We start from the raw sequence: 12461 nt of genomic DNA, 5'->3' as shown, positions 1-12461 counted from the left end.
GGACGTGTGAAGCAGTAACGTGGCCGATAGAGTTGAGATCTTTCTTGCCATAACCCGTTGTACGTAGCAAGTCGTACGCTTTATCCCGAAGAGCTGGGAATGCCGCTAGCAGAAGTTCGTGTACTTGTCGAGCGTTCGCAGAAGTAGGAACAGTGATTTCCTTTTCGCCGAGGCCCGCACGCTCTAGCTTCACACGAAGGGGAACGTCTGGAACATGCTCTTGTTTTGAACTGGAAAGGCAAACAAATAACCGACGCCATTCTGTCGGAGGAGGAGCAGCGTGTTTTGTTGACGACGGGTGTTTCCGTTTTCTGCCTCCCGCCACACCGCTCCTTCGCGTCGAAGAATAGCCGAACAATCGAGCGTGTTCGGCCGCTGCGGAAGAGGGCGTCGAAGCATTTGTAGGATCTTCTCTGGCGCGCGTCGTTCGTGACGTACTTATACGGTACCGTTAGAGTACGGAATAGACCATTTGCACTTAAACTGACCTGTTTTCGTCGCCGTTTCCGAGCGCGACCCTTGCGCTTTGGCTTGATCCAGAAACTGGAAGACGACGAGAAGCAGAACCTGACCCGGAAGAACCTTTACGCAGTTGATCGGCATCAAAACACCAACAAAACCGGCATGAGACCTACCGGCTAACTGTACATCGCCAGCTACTGAGTTTAAAAGCGAAATAGCTTCGAGGACCTTGCTCTGGCTCGTGCGATCCATTGGCAGTGGCAGAAACAGCTCCGAACACGTGGAAACTTAACGCGCGCATAAGAAAATTACATCCTGGATGCGACGACGAATAGTCCCGAATCATTCAATATGTGTGTATAAATTAGACTAAAAATTAAGGTATTGGTAATTACGACTAAATAACGGTCCAAGAGTCACTAGGTCACTAAGTCGAATGGACGGGTTTTTAGAAGCGGTTCGGGCACGGTTAGTCAAATCACGGATCTTAGAGGAGATGGATTGGCAACGCACTGTATTGTGACGTCATGTCTCGTATCATCCGTGCCTGTGCCACACCCCTTCCTTTTTAACGTGTTGAGCGCGCTGAATGTCATTTGCAAGCTAAATAGAAGGTTGTCGAAGGTGATCGGATGTGATCCCTTAGTTCCTAATGTCCATTGCACCGATACAGCATTTGTTTTCCGTTCGCGAGATCGATTATCGCACCGATTTGGTCGCTTTTGATCGCGTAAGTATCACAGAAAAGTTTTGTGCGATTTTCCTACCTCGATCGCGTGATCTAGAGAGTGGAAAAGCCATCTAGTCGCAGCGTTACAATACTTGGCGTGCAACCGTTGAGGTTAGACTTGACTTGTTTCTTGTTTAGGCTAAATACGGGCCATTTTTGGCCCCAAACACGCGATCATTTTGTGCGATTTTCCTGCCCTCTCAGCACCCATTTGGCGCTTGATAACAGCCTGAGCACCTGCTCTTGTCTTCGCAGAGTGCAACTAAAGTGACGAAAGTAATGGGTAAACGAAGGCTGGGTCTCGCAAGGCGCGTGAAAAATCACGAACGCAAGCGATGCTTGAAGACAAAAAATCGCACTGGCAGACCGTCTAAAAGAAAAGTATTAGTATTTCTGCGCATTTCATATTGATCACGAAGATGCACCGCTCTGCAGGACGTGTCTATGATTCTATCAGAGCCTCAGTCACCGTCGCTACGGGAGTCCACAACAGTAACACGTGCAGAAGAAGACGAGACGATGGAGAGCCTAACATCGTCATTGAGGCTACCTGACAACGCGTGGTCTGTCACAGAAAAGGCGAAAGGCTTTCACCTTCGACGAGTAGTCGTCACGTCAGAGGAAACGGGCCAATCAGCAGTATTGCATAGCGTCATGATTGGAGCAGACCGTACCTGGAAGGTTTGTTGCTATGACAATCCACTACCGGCTGACTGTGGCATTCTGCATTCACTCCCAGCGGAAGCGAGCAGTGACGTCATAAATGAAATTCTTAAGCGATTAGACACCAGCACCTTTTGCCTTGGCAACAACGACGAGAAGTTTGTCGCGTTTGCTGAGTCTAAAAAGGGAAAGTTCTATTCGATTGACGGAAAAACTGTTGTTGCTCATCTAACGCCCTCTTTCCGCGATGGTAACGACAGCCAAACCGTCCGTTCACCTTCCTGTTCAATTCTAATTGATCACACCACTAAGACCCGTGATCACACCAAAGTCTCTGAACGTTGCTCTCACTGTTCTAAATACCGCAATACTCTCTTCAGAGCGTTTGGTCGATACAGGGAAAAAATGACCACAGAAAGAAGTGTACCTTTAAGCAGTAATGACAGCCGTGCAAACGTACGTTACCTCAACACGCCGGAGCGTAGTCTCCGGTTCAAGCAACTGAAATCTCGTGCAACAGCTGCCGAGCGAAAATTGAAAAAACTGGTTGCTGATCGATTGGAAAGTGATGGTGTCAGTCTCAAAGATGACATGCAGGATGATTTTGGAAGAATGCTAAATGAGATGACGGATGAAATCAGGCGCAGCAATCCAGAAGATTCGTTGAAAAGAATTTTCTGGGATCACCAGCTGGAAGCTTTGCAAGGCAAGAATCCTCGTCAAATGCGCTGGCACCCTGCAGTAATAAAAATGTGCCTGCACCTCAAGTTCAAATCTTCGAGTGCCTACCGTTCCGTCCGAGAATCGGGCGTTATAACCCTTCCTTGCGAGAGAACTTTATTCGATTATTCCCACTGGTGTAAGAGAACGTCAGGGTTTAGTGAAATTCTAAATAAGCAATTGCAAAAGGAAGCTAACATAATAGAAAAAAAAGACAAATATGTCTTACTCACCTTTGACGAGATGAAGGTGAGAGACAATTTGGTTTTCGACAAACACTCGCTTTCACTCATTGGGTTTACGGACTTGGGAGACATCACTACTGCTCTGGAAAATTTAGAGAAGCAATCTTTACAAAATGACGACATAACCAGCTCTAAAGTTGCAACTCACATGCTCGCCTTTATGGTAAGAGGAATTTTCACGAGCTTAGAATTCCCATATGCCCACTTTCCCACGAGGGGTGTACCGCTGAAGAGCTCTTTCAGTTGGTGTGGGAGGCAGTGTATAACCTTGAGGCATATGGGTTCAATGTAACAGTCATCACTTGCGACGGCGCTTCCTCTAATCGCAAATTTTTCAAAATGAACTCAAAATCTGCTACTGAGAGCGGACGCGGCGTCGTTTACAAGAAAAGAAATCCTTACGACAGCACCAGAGAGATTTTCTTCATGTCTGATGTTCCGCATCTGATAAAAACAACCAGGAACTGCTGGTCCAATTCATTTTCCCACAGTCATTCGCGAGCTCTTTGGGTAAAATTTTCTACCCACGAAGTCTGTATTGGCCTTAAGGTACCGTTTTAGAAAAATGGCCTCCACATCAGCTGGACACATCTTACAGAATTGGTTGACAAAAGTCGCTCTTCGGCTGGCCTGACCCTACTCCCGAAGATCACGAAGGAGCACCTTAGTCTTACAGCGTTTTCAAGGATGCGTGTTAGGCTTGCTACACAAGTAAGATAGGACGTTACTTTGCCTTACTGTTTTTTACTCTCTACCTCAGGTGCTGAGCGCATCGGTCGTCGCAGCTTTAAAGTTCTTCAAGAAAGATGATACAAAAGAAACCGAAAAATTTGTCGAACTCTTCGACAAATTTTTGATTGCTTTAACGTCCGTTGCTGTTCTGAAGGAAATAAGCGCAGGAAACCTGATTTGGAACCCTACAGAAGTTCCACAGACGAAAGATTCAAAGTATTTGCTCCCATCCACCTTCCTGTCGTATACTTACTTTTTTTTGCAGTGGCTGAAAGACGAATTTTTGGGGTATCTTTATGAATGGCGCGAGAATGTAAAGAACCGCGAGGGATTTTCGGCGCTTGAAAAGCAAAAATGATTCTGTCTAAAGAGACTTTGGAAGGCCTAGAAATGACAGGTTCGTGACATAGAAACTAGTGCAAAAAGTTCATCTCATCTTTGCAGTTCTGTCTTTTCTCGAAGTCGGGCCTCTTCTTTTAAAACTTCCTGGAGTGAAATTCTTACTGAGTGAAAAATTTAGTCAAGACCCGTTAGAGGCATATTTCGGAAAACAACGTTATCAAGGAGGAGCAATTCAAATCCCTCAGTGAACGAATACTATAACAATGCTACGAATATTATGGTCCAAGGATCAGCTGCTTTAGACCCGGTAAGAGGAAACTCCAGAAGATCTAGAAAACGAAAAGCTACTACGGTAGACAACACCCCAATGCCTAAGCGCAGGGTTCCTCGCAAGAAGCTAACATATTAACATAAATAATTCTTGAGTGCTGCCGTCACATCAGTAATATTGAAACGTCTATGTCAATTTGCCTTGCTCTTCAAACTTTTTCTTAGTGATTTTCCTTTGCACTGCCAAACCTGCTTTGCCTATAAATTTCCATCTAGTAGCCGGCTATAGAAAATTCTCTGATTGTGATCCATTTCGAAACAATTTCTCGTAGCAATTCGTTTCTGCTGTCACCAGAAAGACCCGTGGATGCAGCATCCCAGCAGCGCTGAACATTTACGTTTGAGTGGGCTAGATCGAGCAATTTCTCTTTCTGATCCTCTGCTCCGCATGCAAGAACGCCTGTTAGGCTTTGGCGAGTGGATTTTTAATTTCGCGAAACAACGTGTACGCGACATCGTTGACTTGGAAAAGCCCTCCTCTGGTCACAGATCTGACCCACGTCGTTGTGTAATCCAAAAAACAAGGATCCTGTCCTTCGACTTCACAGCCGTCGTTAGCTGCCAACCTTTTCAGGCAGCTGATAAATAAAGACTTGTCCGCAACCGTGTATCTTCCGTATTTTTTCAGCAAGGAATACGGAACGTATCCCGCAGCATATCGGATAATGTTCTCTTCTTCACTTGACAACGCCACAGCCACTGATGGTGCCGACGGCGGAGCTGGCTGAGCTGCATTTCCGCACTCAGTAATCGACATAATGAGCGACTTTAGTATTCTTTCGTTCACGTACTGCCGAACTAGCGAATGAAGATTGCTCTTCAACTTCGAAAGAAAAGCCTCCCACAAATCATCCAGAGTTGTGAGTCGAACACGGTGAAATTCTTCCCACAGCTTTTGTTTGCTGACTGCTTTTGTTGTAGAACATCTCTCAGCCGTTAAACAGACTCTCTTTAAAACATCAAAATGACTCTTTGAAAAGTCCTCCAAAAAAGTCGAAAACTCGCTATTATCCAGTTTCTGGACAAGAACTCTTGCTTCTGCGACAGCCACGCGACTTCGGTTTGATGCAGACGTTAGAATGGGGTCGGAGAGGGCGGCGGTAAGGGCTTCTCGAATGGACATTGACAACGCCTCCGGGACAACAACCCACGTGACGCAGGCACGGACTAAACCTACTAGCGTGCGTGCGTTGCCAATCCATCTCCTCTAAGATCCTTGGTCAAATGGACCGGTTTTTAGAAGCGGTTCGGGCACGGTTAGTCGAATGGACCGGTTTTTAGAAGCGGTTCGGGCACGGTTAGTCAAATAGACCGGTTTTTAGAAGCGATTCGGGCACGGTAAGTCGAATAGACCGGTTTTTAGAAGCGGTTTGGTCACGGTTAGTCGAATAAACCGGATTTAGAAGCGGTTCGGGCACAGTAAGTCGAATAGACCGGTTTTTAGAAGCGGTTTGGTCACGGTTAGTCGAATGGACCGGTTTTTAGAAGCGGTTCGGGCACGGTTAGTCAAATAGACCGGTTTTTATAAGCGGTTCGGACACGGTTAGTCAAATAGACCGGTTTTTCGAAGCGGTTCGGGCACAGTAAGTCGAATAGACCGGTTTTTCGAAGCGGTTTGGTCACGGTTAGTCGAATGGACCGGTTTTTAGAAGCGGTTCGGGCACGGTTAGTCAAATAGACCGGTTTTTATAAGCGGTTCGGGCCCGTAGACCGGTTTTTAGAAGCGGTTCGGGCATGGTAAGACTTTTGGCACGAATAACGCGTCATAGTGTCCCACATCAGGGTTTCGCCACAGAGATACTGGCGCGCGATCCGTCTGCGCTCGGCGGTATTCGCGCTAGTGTTGCGATAAGAGCTTCTGCCCATCGTCAAAATCGCGGTAGACGAGCGCCGCTCGTCCCCTCAGATAGGCCGGCGCCGCGCGAACCTTCGTGTCATCGTCCCAGTGGTTCGCATTTGCACAAACGTCGACATGCGCAATCCATTCTTCGATGTCGCCGTCTTCGAACAGCGACGGGAGAGCGACGATTTTAGGTGCGTGACCTCCGCCTCCTCCGCCTCCTCCGTCATTGTTCGCCATTCCAACGCCTGTCACAGTCAGTCGTCGCTCGTCGCTCGTCGAATTTCGTCCTCCTTCCCTCCCACGCAAAGTCGAGAGGCGTCGGTTCGAATCGCGATCCTGTCACCAATGTCGCGAATCTTGCTGGCGATTTGGATGAGCGCTCAGTCGTTTTATTCTTAGTCGGTCGCACACACTCACTTGACGCTACACTACACCGGACAACACTAACTGAACTAACTAATCGCACGGGTACTATTAACCTACAAGGGAGGGGCCATTTACGTCACGGGCTGCAGTCCCGGACGACAATTTCCCACAACAGAAGTGGCGCTTTGGCTGCTTCCAATACATCTTTGACAGCTTCTAGACGTCGAATTCGCTTACTAGCTATGATACCTTTCCCGTTTACGGTAAATACTGACACAAAGAAGATATAGCTTCGACGTCTAGCTGCATTTTGGGGCAATAGGGGCCAGTTTCATTTTCGTTGCTGTTTCCAAGAAATTTAGCGTCAGCAAATCAACAATATCATGAAAAGGAGAGAAGGATCCTGAATCTACTGTCAGAATACAAAATGACAGAGGCTGCAGACCATCTCAGAAACGACAACGAAATGGAAAAGAACCCGACGTTCAAGAGGCTCTTGCCTTACGGCCAAACAGAAAGCCTAATGGCTAAAGAAGAAAGTTCTTCAAGGAGCGAAAATATCTCGGGTCCTGTTATGAAAGAGAAAGCGGCGACATTAGCGGGTGCTGGGCGGCAGTGGGCCGGGTGTATGCATGAACCACGGGGCACGTGACGGGTCGCGGGTTCGAATCCCGAAGCGTGCTCTTTTTTCCCTCTTTTCCTTTTTTTCTCTATACAGTACGTACCGGTCATAAGTATCAGGCCACCCCTAGTAACCCTTATACAGAGTCAAGTTTGTATGATGCGTGATAAAAAAGTCTCTCTTTGCTTTTAGCAAAGCTTCTTTTTAAAAGAAGAGATAAGTCTTAAATTTGTAAAAAAAACAATTGTAGCAAATTTGTGGCAATTCCATTGAGACAATACGCGCTTTAGTGATAACACTAAGAATAATACCCTTCACCGAACATGGGACAATTTTTGAGTAAAAATTGAATTTTCCTATGCTTAATTTTTTTTAATTAACTGAAAAGTCGTTAAAGTTTAACATGACAAATGTTGCAAAGTTGTCTTCCGCATGCCTCCAGTTTGGGACTAGGAAGCTACTCTGTTTGCAATAACGCCATTTTACCACCTTTTCATTTTAATTCTCCAAACTGGTCTAACTAATGCTTTAGAAATCGAAGTTGTCATTAGATGAAAGAGGAATAAATAAGCATCCTTTTCAGTTCTTTTACTGAAGTTGCTGATGCTTTTAACAGAAATTTCTACGTATAGTTCTAAAACAAAAAATTTCTGATTTTTGCCTTTAGTTAGGTTGGTTTCAATCTCAAAAATTTCGCAAGCAATAAAACTAATGCATATTAACTTTGGAAGTCAAATATTAATTCATTTTGCCTAAGTTTTGCCTAACTTTCAAAACGCACTATAAATAGACAGGGTTACAGTACTGCTCTTGCAACGCCACACAGTTGCTACAAAACTTGCAACATTTGTTCTACGAAAGAAGAGCAAAGGTAGAAGGTTGTTACTAGTGCAAACAGAAGTTCGACTTCTACGTATCTTTTGAATGAATGAGCGCGTATTACGACAATGATTACTAAAGAAACCAGGGTGGCCTAATACATGTACCTAAGGGGTCAATCTGTGATATTGGCGCTGGTTACACAACGGCCCGCACCACGGGAATATCCATACGCATGTTTAACCTTTCACTTTCAGCAATGAGAGCCGGAGTCAGAAAAAAGGTCCTCAGATACTCAGTCCCTAACTCCGGCCCAATCAAATCTATCTCAGTCCCTAACTCCGGCTTCATTAAATAGATAGTCCAGCAGTCCCTGACTTTAGCTCAATTATCGTCGCGAATTTACGGCAAAGTTTTCTGGCTACATATCTTGCGTCGTCTGAAACTCCATGCAGCCGTCGACGCCGTATTTTGTATTTTCTTTGCAGTCGTTCGGTGGTTCAACCCAACAGTCTGCTTTTTCATTTTGCACCAGATCTTGCTGCATGCTGTTGGTCCTATTTAAAACGAATGTGTTCAAATATGAAAATTCCGACAAACTGTTCAACAGCAAAAACAACCACAATGACAGACATAACACAAAATACGCAGTACCAGTAGAGGCAACAGTGTTTCGATGGAAAAGAATCGCTCTCGTCAAAAAACCAGCATTTTTTCATAAGCAGTAGCCTGCAAAGTCGGTGCTCAAGACAACGCCAATCGATCAATCCCATAATCCCACTATCTACAGTCATAGTGTTTCTCAGTTAACATGGTCGCCTGTTTCAATGGCCGTCAGTTACTAATAGAAACGATAGCGAAGGCCGTCAGAAACTAATAGAAAGGGCAGCGAAGGCCACCAGATACTAAAAGAAACGATAGCGAAGCCCGTCAAATACTAAAAGAAAGGGGAGCTACTGTAAGGCCGTCAGATACTAATAGAAAGAGGAGCGAAGGCTGTCAGATACTAATAGAAATAAGAGCGAAGGCCGTCAGATAATAATAGAAACGAGAGCGAAGGCCGTCACATACTAATAGAAACGAAAGCGAAGGCCGTCAGATACCAATAGAAAGGTGAGCAAAGGCCGTCAGATACTATTAAAAACGAGAGCGAAGGCCGTCGGATAATAATAGAAAGGGGAGCTAAGGACGTCATATTAGAATGCAGCAATAACTTCGCAGCTAATTTTTTTAAGAATCCGCGAATCTGCGTAGAGAGAAATGGCAGCAGGGAAAAATCTCGCTGCAGAAGTTTGTTAAGTATAAAAATGCGTGCAGACTCGCTTCAATAAAAAAAGGAAAACTTCAAGCATTGGATTGGGAAACGCACGTCGCAACTTATCGACTCGCACGTTCCGTTTATCTGCATGAGATGTACATTAGTTACAGCATAAAGTACTGCAAGTCTCTCTATAACCTTCTGAGAGAAAATAGCTTCTCAGCGAGCAAAACTGCTGAGGGACTCGAGTGACAGCTTTCTCCAGGCTTAGCCATTTCGTACATCGGTATCACAGAAGATGCAGTATTGGGACAGTAACGCTAGGTTGGTTTCAATCTCAAAAATTTCGCAAGCAATAAAACTAATGCTTATTAACTTTGGAAGTCAAATATTAATTCATTTTGCCTAAGTTTTGCCTAACTTTCAAAACGCACTATAAATAGACAGGGTTACAGTACTGATCTTGCAACGCCACACAGTTGCTACAAAACTTGCAACATTTGTTCTACTTAGCCATTTCGTACATCGGTATCACAGAAGATGCAGTATTGGGACAGTAACGCCTTTCTCTTCGTGCTTTTGTCAAACCAGTAGAAAGATAGACAACGAGATATTAAGCGCTAAAACCAGAGATCTGCATGAACGAAATATTAGTGCATACCATTTTTATCAAAATATTAACACCAACAATTTCTAATTCACTGCATGCTGCCTGCGGTATTATGCACAATGTGACCAGGGCAGCCCATTATGTACATTACCGGATTTTTCTCAAAAATCATGTCTTGATGGAATTTTTTCGGCCCATTTTTACCAAGACCGATTCCAAAAAAGTTCTTCCAAAAAAATTTTTTGTCGAAAGCGTCTTGCATTTCGCGAAAACCGTCGATAACAAAGACTTGCAAGTGTTGAGAAATTGGCAAGAGACCGTAGCGTGAAACAGGGGTGGCTTCTACAGTTTAGATCCTTAATAGGTAGTTTCAGGGTTGCTGTTCAATCAGTCAATCGATGTATATAGTAATATCGTTATAAACAAAATTTATTGTATTGACGACGGACATCGATCGCTGGACAATCTGCTGTCGTACGTAGAGGAACAGTAGTGCGAGCGAGTCGGTCAAACAGGTGGCGTGGTGACACGCCCATCGTCGCCCGTTTGAGTTCACTTGCATAAAGTTATACAATGTACTGTATAATGTCGTTTTACCGATTGGCGTGAGATCTCTCGTTATATGGAGTAGAGTCCCGTATCAAATATGGAACGACATGTACTATGGAACGCCTATTCCGAAAAAACAAAGAGAGTTCGTACAGAATCTTTTGCACGAATAAATACGTACACCTTTCGTCGCAAATATGCATGTGTAGTATCAGCGGTCTTGGTCGAGTAGGCGCTAAGCAATAGGCCGTAATGTGGAAGGGGGTACGCCTCAGGCATTATGAAACACCCGTACGTATGTAGGAACGGACTCTCGTTCTCCGAGATGCCTTAACCGATTTCAGCGTGCTATGGCTCATTCGAAAGCTCTGTTCTTCCTCTATCTTACTCTCAAAAAGTAATTTTCTTGCTGCCGCAGTTTGGGCTGACTATCGCTTGAAGGAACGGAAGTGACATCATCTATTACGGGACACCGTAGCGCGCTCTTAGACGGCGAAAAAGGCGGACTCGAGCATACAACAGGGATCGACGCGAGCCAGCATGTATCGAAGCTTTGTTGACATTCGTAACAAAGCGTACAGGAAGCCTCAGTGTCTTCCCGCTCGTCGTGACGATCCGGCGCGACCGTTGGGCGACCTCCCGCGCTTGCGGGTCGTTTGGAGCAGCAACGGAGGACGCGCTCTCGTCGAAGAAGCTCTTAGCGAGATGGAGAAAGGTTGATCTCTTCGTGAATCTGCGAGAAGATTCGAAATACCAATAACGACGCTTCATAATTATTCCTCAGGGAAAGTCAAAGTGGGGGAGCAGAGAGGCCCCAAACGCTATCTTTTCGAGCAGGAAGAAGAAACGTTGTCTGAATTTATCATTGGGTGCTCGAAGATAGGATTTTCCAGAACTCGTCGAGAGGTATTTTAGAATGACCGGCAGGGTATGGTCAAATTAATTGCTAATTTAGATCATTAGGCTGGCAGAAGATATCACTGCCAACAATGGCAGATGTGTCAATGCTAAGTGGTTCATTATTTAAATCATTACGACGCTCTTCAGCCTGTCCTCACCACCAAAAAGCAGAGGCGTTCACAAATGAAGCGTTTGTCTTTTCATCTATTGAATCTGCCTTCGAGGTTAAGTGATAGCGACGGCGAGTCCATTCAACCCACATCCAGAAGGTTATATAACGGCACTTGTCAGCAAACATGCCAAACTAACTTTGCACTTTATTACAGAAAGAACAAGAAGATTCCAGTGTTTGCATATGTCAAAAAAGGGTTCATTCCGGAGGAGGCTCTGCAATTGATAAGCGGCGTGAGTCGAAAGCATAGCTCGGATGTATGCACAGACCATCCGGTTGGCTAAAAGATGAAGGCAACGTTTCTAGTGGATACTTGCAAATTGCGGCACCCACAAGACATCAAAGCCGACGATCTTGGCACTTTTAAGAACAAACGAGTGCAGCACCGGTACTTTTTTTGCAACGGCAGACAAAGGACTGGGAATGAATTGATTATAAAACGCCTGCCTGTTCGTCCTTCTGAATGCAGGCAAGGACACTATGACGTAAAGGTGACTTACTGGGTTCACAGTTGTCACAACGATTTCAAACGTCGACTTTACGAAGTCATAGACATGGCATCTACAAAAGCACTTCCACATGTTCTATTACAATACATGTTCGATGATGAAGAGCATGAAATTGTCCCTTGCCCTCGCAGATCTTCATTTTCCCAGAAACCGTACAGAAGCCTCAGCCAGCATGAAAATCGCCCTAGCTAAAAAGTTGAAAGAGGAAAAAGACACGCTGACTGTTTACGATGAAATTGTCGAAGAACAGGGATGTGTCGTGAAGAAGTCGATACTAATAGAGCTAATTGACATTTCATTTCTTCTTCGTAAGTAGTATTTTGTTTACAAAGTAGGTTCAATTTGTATGTTTAGGAGAAGCATTAGAAGCTAATAGAAAATGGAAAGAGAAGTACCGTCAACTAGAGCTTGAAAAGAATCGTCGCATTTCGAAATTGAAATTGGATTTAAAGAATTTGTCAATTCAAGCTGACATTTCATCTCGTAAGTCGTATTTTGTTCACAAAGTAGGTTCAATTTGTATGTTTATCTTCAGCTTGTGGCAGTCCTTGCTCTTGCCGCCTTCTCATCAGTGTCCGTACTGAGATTC

Source organism: Oscarella lobularis, chromosome 6, assembly GCF_947507565.1.
Source record: "Oscarella lobularis chromosome 6, ooOscLobu1.1, whole genome shotgun sequence".
Lineage (NCBI taxonomy): Eukaryota > Metazoa > Porifera > Homoscleromorpha > Homosclerophorida > Oscarellidae > Oscarella > Oscarella lobularis.
This window is presented reverse-complemented; position numbering follows the sequence as displayed.